Source organism: Tachypleus tridentatus, chromosome 1 (assembly GCF_004210375.1).
Source record: "Tachypleus tridentatus isolate NWPU-2018 chromosome 1, ASM421037v1, whole genome shotgun sequence".
Lineage (NCBI taxonomy): Eukaryota > Metazoa > Arthropoda > Merostomata > Xiphosura > Limulidae > Tachypleus > Tachypleus tridentatus.
The window spans coordinates 48983006-49000202 of record NC_134825.1 but is presented as its reverse complement, the minus strand read 5'-3'; positions in this window follow the sequence as shown (position 1 = coordinate 49000202).

Sequence of the window (17197 nt, the reverse complement as noted above, 5' to 3'; positions counted from 1 at the left end):
ACTAACGTAATCACCTTAAGAGGACCAAATAGCAGCAGGTTTTCCATTCTGTCATTTATATTGATTTTGGAACACTACCGTCACCGCACGGAAAACAGAAGAAACTTGAAGCAACAGTCACACGCAAACGCGTTCCATCTGTAATATGTACACACAACTTTTAGTGACACGCCAATAAAAACTGATGGGTTAGTTGAAATGGCAGTTAGTAAACAAAACCCATCGCCAAATCCTCAGCTACTCTTGTCTGATCGAATTGTGGGGTTTGACCGTCACTCTTATTACGCATCCACTGCTTCAAAGTGCAGAGTACGTTTTTGCAGCAATGAGCTGCGAACCATGAATTCTTGGACTCGTAATGGAGCACGATAAATAATAAGTCATACTTGACCCCCGTAAACTTGCTCTCTGTATATATTACCTGGTGACTTTCTGATGTATTCGACAACCAGAAACAAAGAAATAGTAACAATCACAACAAACCCTGTTTAACTATGAATTCACATCCAGTTTGTTCTTGTCATTTCAAAATACGAATGATGATTAAACTACACACTACAAAACGAAACAATAACGAAGTTCGCGATTACAAACAGTATTGCGCAGCTTTATGGAAGATGTATTTAAATAATGCCATCCATCATCAAACCTCTTCGTTTAATTTACTCAGGTAAAATGAAACTCAAAATCAACATAACGTAACAAGTAACAGAAATGTTTCCAATAACATATCCTATTTATAAATTACTTTAAATACTCTTTGAAGAAGAAATCACCATCGTAAAAGCAATCAAATGTATTCTGAAATTATTTGCATGTTTATCGTGTAGTATGTAAATATTTGTTTGTTTAATCGCAAATCTGCATAAGGGGCTATCTCTGGTGTACGTACAGCAGAAATCGAACACTCGGTTTAACATTATAATCCGTGTATTCAGCAGCTAAGAACTATGACTTTAAGCGGTCACGTTAAGGACAAGCTATTAGAAAAATTGTCAATTAGCTAACAATAATACTTCCTTCTTCTTTCAGTTTTTATAGTTGCAATAGTAATACGAAAATATAAATTTTCAAATAACTTTGACACCAGAATAAAGGAGAAAAAAATCCAATTTTAAGTAAAATAGAAAACGTGCATTTACTAACTGTTAATAATTAAGCAGTAGTAATGTACATTTACTAACTGTTAATACATCATTCGGTGTATTTGAAAGCAGTTATTAAATACCCGTTTTAATGGTCCAGCGTCAAACAGTATTTATTGCTACACTTAAATTATATTCTCTAGTATATAAACAGTCAAATAAATATCAAATTGTGTTACATTTCTGTCTAAATTTAACTCCCGAATTTCTCATTTCCTCAGGTGTCAAAATATACTACGGTCTACATAGTGTATTTTGAAACCTAATTTTAGCGTAAAAACCCCATTTGATTTGACTAATAAGATATACAAATTACTTTTCTCGAAAACAGTTTAGTAACATCGTCTTCTTTTCTATTATTTCATTAAATACTGCTAACTAACAATACGTTTATTCCGTTAATGCAGACAAATTTCTCGACCAGTTTGCAAAGGAGACTACTTACTATTCCACTCCATTCTTATTAAATAACCTAAAACTTTCAAGTTCTACCTCTTATCAGGCTAAAGATATCATTGTTAAAAACAAAACAAAGACAGTAAACCGTTTTCCACATTATTTTAGTTTATTTCGTAAACTCTCTGTCCCAGTAGAGCAGCTTTCAGTGTGTTCATTGTCACCATTTGCAAACGGTTTTTTGTAATTAAACCAAATATAGAATTATTCAGTATTATTTCTTTTCTCTTAATCTCTGATTTGTAGCCTCTGTAAGTGTTCGTTATTATTTCTAAATACTTGAACTAGCCAATCACATGACCTAAAGACGATGCGTAGATTCAAAACGTTGCAGTCCAGTGGTTCGGTATCCAACAAGGCCATAACGTTGACACGATGCATTATGGCACTTTAAGTATCTTACAAGGCCATAACGTATTGACTCAGCTCCCAGCGTGATGTTTTTAGACTCACATTGTTAGAAACCGGGTTTCAATACTCGTGGTGGGCAGAGTAAAGATAGCCTATTGTGAAGCTCAATTCCAAGCAAGCATATTACTCAATATGCTATTGCCCTATAGATAAATAGCCCACAGAGCCATAAGGACGTGAAGCAACAAACTCTTAATGGCCAATTTTCATGCTGAATTTTATCTATATTATGTAGGCTCTGTTGTAAATGATTCATTCTCATGACATCCAAATGCACTATGGGATGTGAAAGGCTACTTGGTATCTATGGCAAGTCATCCGAGCCATAATGTACTGGTTCAACACACTGCCAAAGAAATCAATGATGGCATAGTTTTTAAACACTTGATGTATCTGCAACGCGTTTGATCAACACATTATGGCACAATAAATCGGTATTCCAACAGTCATAACATATTGACTCAATGCATTGTCGAAATAACCAACACGACTCTCGTAATAATCTTATTGGCTTCCATACGAGGACATAACGCCTTGATCCAACAACTAGCCGTACTTTGAAAATGTAGCGAGTCAATAAATTATGGCCCTGTTTGGTATCATTTACAAGGCCATATTGCGTTGGTCTATCAGGTAGCTTAAAATTTAACTATGTGTCGAACTATTGTTTGTTTGTTTTTGGAATTTCGCACAAAGCTACTCGAGGGCTATCTGTGCTAGCCGTCCCTAATTTAGCAGTGTAAGACTAGAGGGAAGGCAGCTAGTCATCACCACCCACCGCCAACTCTTGGGCTACTCTTTTACCAACGAAAAGTGGGATTGACCGTCACATTATAACGCCCCCACGGCTGGGAGGGCGAGCATGTTTGGCGCGACTCGGGCGCGAACCCGCGACTCTCAGATTACGGAGCGCACGCCTTAACGCGCTAGGCCATGCCAGGCCGGTGTCGAACTAATAAGTTATTATCCTGATGGCTTACATCAATTTCTATTTGTATCGTATTCTCACAAACACAAAAACTGGAGACGATCTAATCAAAAATTGTTATATATATGTTTGAATGAACGAAATGAATGAATTAGAAATAAACTTCTGCTAAAAATATGTATACATATTTTATAAATAATTCAGCGATTAAAACTCGTGTTTTTGTGGTCATCTCTAATTATTTCAAATCCTCATGTGTATACGTTATTATATTAACTTAGGACTTAGGTTATACTAATTACTTTTATTTCCAATTACTCAATTATCAGTAACACTTTGCAGGGTGGTCTTTGAAGTGAGAGGGGGAAAGGGTATGTGGGCGTAGCATCTGTAGACGAGGAGAGATTGGTCGAGAGTTTATTTATTTATTTTAAATGTTTTTCGTTAAAAAATAAAAAAGTTTTGGTGTTTTACATTAAATAAAAGTTATCGTCGAGAAAATAATTACTCAAAGAGAAACTCAAAATAAAATATATGAAACAGTTTATTTCTTTACTGAAAAGTAGAAAGGACGACTTAGTGTGACATTTCAGAAGGTACAAGAGTTTTGTGAATAAAGCGAACAAGAAAGGACATGTTAAAAAGTGACCGAAAAGGTATGACGTCATACAAGATCTAAGAGATTTCACTTTTAGCTTACTAATACCACACTACAGAATAGTTTTGTCTGTTATGAAGCCTCCATCCAAATATCTTTCTTTTTGCACGATATAACCACAGATAAACTTGCGATGTGTCTTCAGATTTTATTCGTATATCATATTAAGCGCTTGTCCACCAATTAGCGAAAACGTATGTATCTTATCAACATATAGATCACGGTTAACAATAATCTGTTAAATAATAATAAATAACAAAGTATAAAGCAGATATAAAAATATTTAGGTGTCAGTTAATTATTAAAGTCAAATTTAACAGAATTCACTATATGTTTTTAATTAATTATACTTAGAAAATGGCGAACTCAATAAACACTTGACTCTTTGAAAGCGCAACTTTTATGTTGAAAAAGGTCAATATATAACATTAAAACTTCACAAGAATTGGCTAAAGCCAATACTATTATTAAAATTTGGAACAACATTGAAGAACGTTAGCCATCACATCACTAAGTTATATGGGTAAAATATACGCTTCTGGGCTATGTTTGTTTGTTTTGAATTTCGCACAAAGCTACACGAGGACTACCTTTACTAGCCGTCCCCAATTCAGCAGTGTAAGACTAGAGGGAAGGCAGCTAGTCATCACCACCCACTACCAGCTCTTGGGCTACTCTTTTACCAACGAATAGTAGGATTGACAGTAACATTATAACGCCCCCACGGCTTAAAAAGACAAGCCTGTTTGCTGTGACGGGGATTCGAACTTGCGACGCATAAATTGCAGGTCGAGCGCCCTAACCATCTGGCCATGCCGGATACGAGTAAAGACAACCATCACAACAAACCGTAGAATAATACACTGAAAATTGTATGTTTGGATCTTTCAACGAATGTAGTAAAGCTGGTCGCGAAATTTTATCAACAAAATCGATTTTTTTCTTATTCTCGCATTTGCCTTTGTTCTATGCTCTTGGGTGAATAATAACTTTCAACAGTAGTATAAGTTCAATGAGAATACGAATAAACATGCGTTTATTTACAAATCACACAGCAGTTAGAAGCAGACAAAAGTAGGTTAAACTATAAATAAGCCAATTTCCATCCTTTGTATAATATTTAGTAGGATTTTAACTCTTAGATCATGTAATGTACATACACTGTTCGAGTTACATTTCACCATTCTGAGTTGGAGCTTATGCTTTAATAATTAATTCAAAAGAACGCAGCTCACTAATTATAAGAGTAGCGAGACTGAATCCCCGTCATTGCACGGAAAAAAAATAAGGATTTGCGTACCTGTGATCTATATTCTTATGTATACATTGACTACTGATCTCTATTTCTGTCTATACAATGACTACTTTTACAAAAATGTTTCTTTAGCCATCATATGTATTGCTTTATAGTACTTATAGGTGAAGTTTGCATGGCAAGATGTCACGATCATAATTTTATTGTAACCTATATTTTGTAAATTAATACCTTTTTCTCACAGGGACATCTACTGTTTAGCGGCTTTGGAATTAGTTCATGGATGATACAAAATAGTGAATCAGAACTGTCAAAAAGCCCTTTGTTTTTGTTGTTGTTTTGAATTATGCACAAAGCTAATCAACGGGCTATCTGTGCTCTGCCCACCACGGGTATCGAAACGCGGTTTTTAGCGTTATAAGTCCGCAGACATACCGCTGAGCCATTGCGTGGCCCCCTTTTGTTTATCGGCTCTGACACTCGATAAATACTAGTAAAGCCAACTTCAGTACTAAACTTTGAAACAGTGTACAACAAGCATTGGTAGACAAATTGTAGCTATTTTTCAAGCTCGGTCGTTCCATGATTCCCTGAGTCGGCTTTCCTCTCCCACCAGCCTACTGGAGCCCTGTAGTAGTAAGCAACAACCTCCAAATAATTTTATTCTCACAGACCTCATAAAGTGTAGTTGTGCCACTGCTTGTACTTCAACTTATAAGTTTCACTAAGCTTACGTCATGAATAGCTAGTTGTTAAATTTGCAACTCGAAAACGTTTTACAGAATGAAATGTTAGGTAGAGGAAGATTGAACATTCAAAATATTTTAAGATAAAATCAAATATTTACTTATAATGGTGGAATAATAGGAGAACTAACGAACCACATTCAAACGAACCTCCCCCACCCTTTCTATTGTGTAGTTGTAGAGGATTGGTGATCAAATGGTGCCACTCATTGGGGTTTTCTGATGGTATGGAATCATTTGACTTATAACATCATGGGTGTAAAACGGTAGTTCCTTATTATTCCAACAGATAATAATAGTTCTAAAGAATGCCGCCAGAGAGTGGATAGTTAATATTGGGTTCACTAGAGGGTGTGTTGATATAAATCATTTTTGTTGTAATGGGTAATTACAGAATTTGATTACAATATTGCCTGACTTTATAGTTATGACTTTGTTTAATTATACCAACTGATAAAACGATATTAACAGTTTATAAATAAATATACGATTATTGCCATAATACTCAATTTAGATTGTCCATATGACGGATGTATGCTTATCCCAACTTATGATCACAAAACCTGACGTCTCAAAGAACTTTATCTTGACCACGATTGCAAATTTTCAAACACATTATTTATTATTTATGCAAAGTTATCATGGTTAATATTCTATCTTGTGATTTCATTTCAAAATCCGATTAGCAAAAAAAATATTACATATATTACATCGAGTTTATTACTTTTCAATTTTTGTGTATCGTTCTTCCTGGTTTATTCACATGAATGTCCAGATTAACTTACAATTAAATCTATGTAGTTCCGTTAATATTATTTTTCATGCTTCATATAATTTGGACAGAGAAAATTTAAACTCTAAACACGTATTCTATTCGAACATATCACACCAATGTAAAACAATATTATAAATCCGAAAGACAATTCTTATTGTTTGTTTTGAATTTCGCGCAAAGCTACTCGAGGGCTATCTGCGCTAGCCGTCCCTAATTTAGTAGTGTAAGACTAGAGGGAAGGCAGCTAGTCATCACCACCCACCGCCAACTCTTGGACTACTCTTTTACCAACGAATAGTGGGAGTGACCGTCACATTATAACGCCCCCACGGTTGAAAGGGCGAGCATATTTGGTGTGACAGGGATTCGAACCTGCGACTAAAGGATTACGAGTCGAATGCCTTAACCACTTGACCATGCCGGGCCCGTTCTTATACATTAAAGATTTTTTGAACTGCGACCCGAACGTAACTTTTTTATCCGCTGTTATGTGTGCAGGTGTATCTCAGTATGGAAAGAAAGGGGGTAAAGAAGCTTAAAATGATAAGCCGAAGATATTTTTTTAATTTTTCTGAGAACTATTTAAGTGGGTTTAGAACGTGCCTATGTTTTTGTAGAAAGATCGTGAAAAACACTTGATTTGATTTTATATTATCTCACTAAGTTGAACTTGAGTGTCTGAAGTGTACATTTGATATGATGATCAGATAAATACTGTCTTTCCGTATTAATTCATGTGTAGCATGACACGACTTCCTGTAAATGCCAAACAATGGAACCAACCTTACAAATCCAATAGGTCACTTTTCTATCCGTGAAGAGTTTCTGTGGCTTTTGTGCGTGTTTTGTAAGAACCCTGCAATAAGTGAATCAAAATGAAATCTTTTACCGGCATGCAATCAGTAAAATACTAGAAAAGAAATTTATCATTGTGGTTACAATATAATTTGTTAGTTGTTCAATTGATTTAATTTCGTAGTTGTTTCATGTGTCCCGTTTATTAGCGAACTAAAACATATAAAGTGTTGTTCAAATTGATCACAGTTATAGGGCTATCTGCTATGCCAACAGAGGGAATTAAACTCCTCAACCTTAGTGTTGCACATCCATAGACTTACCGCTATCCCACTGGGGGACCGCAATTTTTGTTTCAAACGATGAAAGCAAATTACGCTTTGTAATCTTCCTTCGATAACGCAAATTTGTAAATTTGATGAAATTACTATTATCATAGCTGTGTGTAGTAGATATAAAATCTAGTGTTGATTTAAAAATACGAAAGAAAAGCATAATAAAGCAAATTTTAAATCATGTGATGGTAGTGTCTATCGAAAATTTATAGCATTAGAAGTTAACCCTTTTTATATATAAATAGCAAAATATTGCAATTTCTCTCAGTATTTTATAGAGAGATATTTTAAGAAAAGAGAACATTTGATTATATACTCTTCAAAAAGGGATATCTTTGTTATTTTAAAGAGAAATATATGTAATAACGTTACAAGCTCAGAGTATGTGATGTTACACGTGTTAAGGCACTGATTGTCAGACCAAAATGACAATAAAAGTTGTGCACTTTGAAAACGGAGGAAAACATCGGATTTTTCGCCAAAAATCATGCGTGTCCAATAAATTTGTTTGAGAGATCTGCATATTCTGCAAGTGCAACATGTGCAAAATCCCTATAAAAGTGACGGGTTCTCGGTTTCCATAGCTCAGCGTTAAGCCACCGACACGCAATACAGTTACGCCAAGACTGACTGAAGCACAACGCAACAACGCCATTGGTCGCTTGGAAGCAGGAGAATCTCGATCAGATGTTGCCAGAGCTGTGAATGTCCACCCAAGCACCATCACAAGGCTATGGAATCGTCACCAACAACATGGATCAACTCGTGACCGTCCACGATCTGGCAGACCTCGTGTGACCACGCCCGCACAAGATCGCAACATCTGGTTACGTCACCTTCGAGATAGGACCACCACTGCGACGTCTACTGCCTCAACCATACCAGGGCTGCGTAGGATTTCCGATCAGACCGTACGCAACCGTCAACGAGATTCTTAGGCCCCATGTGCAACCCATCATGGTGAACGTCAACGACGTTTTTCAACATGACAACGCCCGTCCTCACACAGCCCGACTCACCACTGTCTTCTTAAGACCCCACAACATCAACGTTCTTCCCTGGCCCTCCAGATCACCAGATTTAAACCGCATCGAACATCTTTGGGACGAGTTGGACCGACGTCTGCGACGGCGACAACCTCAACCGCAGACTCTACCTCAGCTTGCAGCAGCTTTGCAGGCTGAGTGGACAGCCATTCCACAAGATGTGAATCGTCATCTCATCGCCTCCATGGGCAGGAGATGCCAGGCAGTTATTGATGCTCACGGGGGGCATACTCGTTATTGACGTTGAGTGACGTTAAACGTCAACTAGTTAGCGTGGACTTCGCCTTTGCAGACATTGGATGTTCAGCAGTGAATGTGCAAAGTTTCACACATGTCATACAGAACTACCCGGAATAAACTTGTTAACAATGTGTCTCATATTTTGCCTTTTGCGTTTCATTTTTTGAAGAGTATATTTGAATTACAAACTCATCTTTCCACAGTGTGAATTACAACCATTTTCTCTTCTTCAGTTCTAAATCTCACCAGGAAAATAAGATCGGATAAGTATGGAACATCAATAGTCCAATGCAAAAATATTTACAGAATATCAAGATGCTCAGTCACGTGATTGCACAAATAAAATAAATTTCCATAAATATGACACAGTGTAATCAGTTTTAAAATTTTCGTCAAACGATTCTTCATTTTGGAAAATTTTCGAAACATTACACCCTTCAAATCTACGGTTCCTAAGCATCAAATGTATAGTAGCTGTTACCACTATCTACAACAAAGGAAATTTCATATTCGATATGGTTAAACAGACGAATAAAACTTACGTAACCTTATCATCTTTATTTGTTTATGTAGTTATAGGTGTAACTAAATGGTTCAGCGTTCTCGTTGTTAAATTACTTTCATGGTATACTGAAGGACCAAATCAAGATTTAAATAAAACTATATCTTATTAGTATTTGTATAAGAAATAAACTAATACAGACCTTGGTGAACTAATATACCAATTGATGATAATCTGAGCCTACAGAATACACTAACCTATGTTACCCGTTCAAGTCTATACATATGTATTATAACATATGTATAGACTTTAAATATCGGGCAAAACTAATACAATTATAATCTAGCTTTATAGTACTGTAGCTGCTTGTAGATTTACATTTGAAAATAATTAGTTTGATAGTTATCAGTATCAGCGTTGTTGAAACGTATCAATAAGTGTTAACAAAATACGTCTAGTTAATTATTAAATCGTTTATTTTTCTTTGATAACTTTGTTGTGTGGATGTTTTTCATTGTCCTTAACGGCTAACTATAATTTGGAAGCATTAATCTAAAAACCCAACCCATTTGCGATAAAAATTACGTTTGGTAATCTCAGAAGTGATTCAATTTGTTTGATAACAGTTCTATTTACTCACGTATAATTACGATGTTTAAAATAGAATAATATCCACTTTAAGTAAGTTGAGGTATAAATAAAGGATGAGAAACACGGGAAAAGCTACAGGAGACTTAATTTAGATTATTACAAATATGGATAATCAGTTTATGGGATTACTTGAGTGGAGAGTTCTCCATTCCATCACGTTACACAACATAACATTTAATGTTTTAATGAGGAGAAAGAAACCTAGTCTGAATAGTCAAGAAGCCCAGGAATAAACAACAGTGAGAGATAAATCATAAAATTTCGAGTTCTTTAAATTTAAATATATTAATTGGACAAGATGGCAATATTTTCTTATAAACTTAAGCACATTTCTTACACAAAAGGTCCGGCATAGCCAGGTGAGTTGAAACGTTTGACTCATAATCTGAGGGTCGCGGGTTTGAGTCCCCGTCGCACCAAACATGCTTGTCCTTTCAGCCGTGGGGCGTTATAATGTTACGGTCAGTCCCACTATTCGTTGGTAAAATAATAGCTCAAGGATTAGTGGTGGGTTGTGATGATTAGCTGCATTCACTCTAGTCTTACACTGCTAAATTAGGTATAGCTATCGCAGATTGTTTCGTGTAGCTTTGCGCGAAATTAAAAAGAAACAAACAATCGCCTCCTTTTTTGTCCACTCAGTTTGAGGTGAAAGTTTTAGCCTATAAAAATAACCATCCGGCATGACTAGAAAAATTAGTTTCTGTAAAATCCTGGATGTCTGTCCCGTGGAAGCACTGTTAATACAGAAAGCATGAATAAAATAGTTTTGTACTACACTTGTAGAATGTTGTGTTTTATACCAGCATTCAATTTTTCGAGATATTTGACATTCTTCAGAGTATAACGTAAACCTATTCCCTTGGTAGGTCAACAGTAGGTTTAAGAACTTACAACGCTAAAATGGTGAGTTCGATTACTCATTGTGGACAGATAGCAGATAATTCATTACTTAGCTTCACACTTAAAATAGCAATTATAAGATTGCTGCAGCGTCATCTCGTTTCAAAACTATAAATAGACATTGCTTATCGAAATAATGTTTTTCCCACCAAAAAGAACTCCTCATAAGAACAACATAGGTTGAATTACATTAAATGAAACACATTTGATTGTGAGGTAAATTTTTATCATGATTTTACTCACTAATTGTTTTCTCCAAGGAAATATACATAAAAAATTATTAAGTTAAAAATAACTGCGATCAAACTAAGTTTTTACAATCAAGTGTGTTTATTAATAGATTTGTCTGCTCCAAGTAAATTGCTAGTGAACACTCTGGAGTAAAATTAAGCATATTACAGTATAAGTTAACACTTTGATCTTTCTTGACGCTATAAGATTACGCACATAAATCTTAGCTTATATTATATCTTGTACTACCGGATGAGTTTAGAGATATTTCTTCCTAAAGATTCACTTTAAGGAAAAACTGGGTGTGTAAAATGAAAGTTCTGGCAATAAAATCTTAATAAAAAGCCATGTCCTACAGTACATAATTTTTTATTCCTTCGGTGAATCCTTATAAAATGCTGTTCAAAATGGACAATTTATTTGAACAGAATGTTCGATTAAAATTAAATTAGACTACCCCATATACATCGATCTTAGCACGGTAATTGACCTAACACAGGAGGTATGTTTCTGCGCGGAGAAATAATTTATTAGAATTTTACATTTTTTAAAATAATAATAGTTATTAAATTTATTACGCACAAAGATGCAGGATGGACTGTTCGCAGTGTACCCATGGAAGTGATCAAACCACGAATTTTAACGTTATAAGTCGCCGAGCTTTTTAATGAAGTATCTGAGGTCCGTGTATCGTTTGTTAAGTGAAAAAGTACGCAATAGACTACCTGTGCTCCACTCACCGCGGGTATCAAAACCGAATTTATAGATAGACACTATCAGTTTTACTTCCAAGTTATCGGAGAACAAAAGCCAGTTAAGAATGCAGAAATTATGCTGTTTGTCTAACAAAAAACATAAGAATAAATACTACCATTTGAAGTTTACGTAATAACACGACTACTAAATCAGATGGGGCCTGGCATGGCCTAGCGCGTTAAGGCGTGCGCTTCGTAATCTGAGGGTCGCGGGTTCGCGCCAAACATGCTCGCCCTCCAAGCCGTGGGGGCGTTATAATGTGACGGTCAATCCCACTATTCGTTGGTAAAAGAGTAGCCCAAGAGTTGACGGTGGGTGGTGATGACTAGCTGCCTTCCCTCTGGTCTTACACTGCTAAATTAGGGACGGCTAGCACAGATAGCCCTCGAGTAGCTTTGTGCGAAATTCCAAAAAACAAACTAAATCAGATTCATTTAGAAGCACGTGTACAATTAATCACATACTTCAGCATGAAAGAAAAGCTAAATGCATTTGGAAATTGTCTTATCAATTTTAAATTATATTTATTAAAGGCTTCAGAAATATAAATTGTCTTTTCAATTTAAAACTATATTTATTAAAGGTTTCAGACACAGAAATCGTCTCTTCAATTTTAGACTATATTTATCATATTTATTAAAGGTTTTAGGCATAGAAATTGTCTTTTCAATTATAAACTATATTTATCATATTTGTATGTATCTCAGACCGGCTGGTATGGGTATTAACACTTTTGCTCGTAAGCCGTGTGACATGTTTTAAGTTTTTTTCCAAATGTTGGTAATTTTTTCGCTGATGTCGGGAACATACAGTATGCAGTAGTATAAGGTTTTGTAGTTTGTTGTATGTTGGGGTTTATTGTTGGTCTGGGTGTGTGCGTATAATTTTGTTGATGAAGTGTTGTTTTATTTTGTTGATTTTATCGTTAATTTAATCGGGTAAGCATAGTTTTGCGGCTGTGTCTTTTTGTTGTTTGTTTCTAACACAACATTCCAGTAAACACCAAATTTATTCAAAACGAGGTACAAAACTCAAATCTACACTATATAAAAACTACACTGACAAACACAACACCAACATAATTTATAAAATACAATGCAATAACTGCCACAACATTTATACTGGAGAATGGTTTGTTTTGAATTTCGCGCAAAACTACTCGAGGGCTATCTGCAATAGCTGTCCCTTGGGCTACTCTTTTACCAACGAATAGTGGGATTGACCGAACATTATAAAGCCCCCACGGCTGAAAGGGCGAGCATGTTTGGTGTGACGGGGATTCGAACCCGCGACTCTCGGATTACGAGTCGAGAACCTTAACCACCTGGCCATGCCAGGCCTATGTTGGATAAACAAGCAGAAAAATGGAAACTAGATTCGAAGAACACAAAAAACACCTTCACACATTTTTGAACACTGCAAATCAAATAAACACAACATACCAACAGAGCAGTTCCGAGATACCTGTTTATTATTAGAAGTGGGTTTCTCATCATCAATAATTTATCATATTTATTAAAGGTTTCAAATATAAACATTTTCTTTTGAATTTTAAACTGTATTTATCATATATATTAAAGGTTTCAGACACAGAAACTATTTTCAGTTTTAAACTATATCATATTTATTAAAGGTTTCAGACATAGAAATTGTCTTTTCAATTTTAAACTATATTTATGAGATTTATTAAAGATTCAGACATACAGAATGGTTTTATTGTAAATTCAATAAATGACATAAATGCAAAATAGATAAATATGGAAACTTCTTTATTTTTATATGTACATAGTACATACCTAATAAATTATACAATATAAACTTTATACACAATACTGCAGAAGAGCCAAACCTCAGATATCAAATCAACATCTACCAATACAAGTATTTAAAACTACAAGTTTTTTAGGTGTTTAAGATACATCACTATATTTCCACATTACTTAAAACTGATATTCAGCATACAATTACAAGTTTGCTGTTTGGCAAACAGTAAAAGTTATTATTATCAAATAAAAACAAACTCCAACCCTTAATGATAATATTTTTATCTTTAAAGGTCAATACAACCTTAGTAAAACAAGCTTTTCTGAACTTACTTCAACTGAAGTTAATCCAACATTTATTAGCAAACTAAATCAATAACTGCTTCCTTCACTTAGCTTATTTTAGTTTTCAGTATTACTCTCCATCATAAATGACAAAGACTAAAACTATAGTTACACTAAAATAAATGAATCTCAATGGCAAATTTTAATCAACCCATCTTAATACACATATTGACGTACATTGTTTGTTAAATGGTATTCATAAACTAAGTGAAACAAGATTCACACTTACACAAATTATTTAGAGCCATTTATGAACTCTGAAGCATTATTTATTCCTACACAACTTATTTACAACCACTTACAAACTCTGAAGCACTGTTTACACTTACTTGAGTTATTTAGGGCCATTGAAAAACAACTATGAAATGGTGTTTATTCTTACTTGAGTTCATTTAGAACCATTTAAAATCTATGAATTGCCGTTTACACTTACTCAAAGAACAAATATGTGTATAGTTCAATTTATATTTAATTCTGAAATACATAACTGATATTCTGTGACAATATGCAATCCTGTCATGGAACAACAATTTCAAAAACATGGGAAAAAATATACACAAATATTAATGTTCATAGTTTTTTTGTTTTTTTCACAAAACCTATAATGTCTGTAAGTACATATAAACATTTTATTTAACAAAAAATAGAAAATGCACTATTCACAAATGTTCTTGCTACACATTTTACTCCCAAAAGCAATTAATGATAATATGTAAGTCTACTTTACAATTGACAGGTACCTAGGAAACCTTTACTAGCATTTTGAAACAATTTACTCACAGAATTATTCTAAATTCATTTTATTTGCTAACCATTTTGGCTTATACAAATAATCTTAATTCATATTACATTAAATGCAAACCATTCTGCTCCATTCAAGTAATTTTCATTCATATTGCATTTTACTTATGAACTATTTTAGCTCATACAGGTAATATTAGATCACATTACATTTACTTATAAATTATTTTAGCTCATATAGGTAATATTAGATCATATTACATTTACTTGAGAACTGTTTTGGCTTATACAGGTAATATCAGTATAATTTTTGCATAGCTTATATTTTGCTTTACAAGTTTAATCACAGTTCATCTTAAATTTTATACTTCAGGAAAGCTCTACCAATATAAAAAAGTTCAATATTATACTGTATTTGAGGAATCTTTGTGACTTAAGATAGTTTTGGTTAATCTTACACTATACTCAGATGAAACTTCAGATGTACAAGTGCAAAAGTGCATTTAAATTTCTGATTAAAGATATTCAAGATTAAAGATATTTGGCTACTAACATAAAAACAGTTAATAATGTATGATAAAGATCTAAAACTTTAATAGTAGTAGAAAAGTAAAAATTTGATCTATGGATATCAAATGAATTGCTTTTATATCCAAAACAAGTGATATTTTATCTGTTGAGTGAAATGTTGCATGTCTAAAAGTATTACAAAAAGAATGGTTCAGGAATGTTAGAATAAGTTGTTTGGCTATGGATATCAAATGATGTCCTTTCATGTTCACACAATATGGTAAAGAAGGACTTTATTTATAGAAGTGCTATGAGAACATTAAAATTGATTTAACATCATATTTCAAAACATTGCTCAAATATTTTGCTGAATTTCGTCACCTTTTGGAATCAGGAAAACAACTGCTGCACAAGTTCAATTTGTACACATATTCATGATTTTAAAAAGTTAAGTTAATCTTTCAAAATGTTACTGTTGAAATTCTTTGATACTTAAAGACTATAAACAAAACAGTACTTTTTTTATGTTTAAACACATACACTGTATTACACTAAAAACAATACAATTCAAAAAGGTCATCAAATACCCAAGCTCATGTGGTTCTAAGCTGTATTTGGTTATGGTTGGCTAGATTTAAGAAAAACTTGCAGAAGTGTCAGATGGCAAACTGGGCAAGCAAACCTACATCATGCAAGGTAAACAAAAGTTATGACAGCAGGTGAAGATGAGGAAAGATGTGATGTGCTAATAGCATCTTATATGTTTGAACCTGAGCTTGCAGGACACATCTATCATTGCTGTTATTTGTCTGTGTACAAGAGCATGATGTGTCACTGACATAAGCCTCGCTGCTTCTTACTGCATTTGATGGATCTTCCTCTAATGTCAGATATACACACCAGCACTGTATCTTTCTCTAGCACCAGCTTTTCTGTTTATTTTTATGTCAAATTCCATATCAAATATTATTTTATTTTTGAAGCCTGATTCCAAAAAGTGTCCATTGCATACATGGCAGCTTTTGATGGGTTCTATTTATCACGAGTTCTTATTACGAATCTTGTCCATACAACCTGCCATTTTCTGTCTGACTTAAGTGGAACCTTGTGCAGAAATACCTCCTTTTTCATGGAAAAGTTCCCAAAACCATAAACAACACAACAAAAACAAATCACAGTTATTTACTCATTAATAACTGTATTCACAATGTCTGTCAAATGAAATTTGTCCAAAAAAAGAAAAAAAATGTATTTTCATATTAACAAACCAACCATTTTCCACGCACAAAGAAGAAGCTGACCACGACTGGTCTTCTTCACTATGAGTGACTTGCTCATGACTCAATTTTTCAACCAAGCAATCACAAGGGCTGGCTGTTGCACTAACTTTGGATGCTTGCAGGGGTGTGGTGAAGGCAAATTATCAAAAAATGACTGTCATAACTTTTAACTTACACTTCTACAGCACTTAAATGCAAACTTGTGTTTTAACTGTCCAATGTCTTTAAAGGAAGTATAAGACAATTTGAAGAATGTATAGTGTTTCCTGATGTTAGTTTGGTAGAAATAATAATCACTTAAAGTGTATGTAAAGCAAATAACATGTTTTATATTCTAATTGTATAATGACTGAATGATTTTTTTCTTTAATGTTCTTTGTTATTCATTAATGATTTAAAATGATTTTTCATATGGCTAAATTTTAAGCTTTTAATCTCTTCTTCTGAAGTTGCTTGTCACTATTAATTGCTCTGTACCATATTTACTTTTCTGTGTGAAACAATGTTGTAATATACTGCATGATACTTTTATAAAATTACTGGCATATATAAAAAGAATTAACTGAGATTGCTTTGCTAAGTTTCCTAATTTAAAAATATTAAAAAATATTTCTGGAAAAAGTATAAATAGATATCAAGCTCCAAGTGTCTGTGCTGGATGAATCAAGAGTGCATATCCTGTAAGAAATTTAGCATTAATTTTCTCAAGTTCTGGTCTTCAGTTT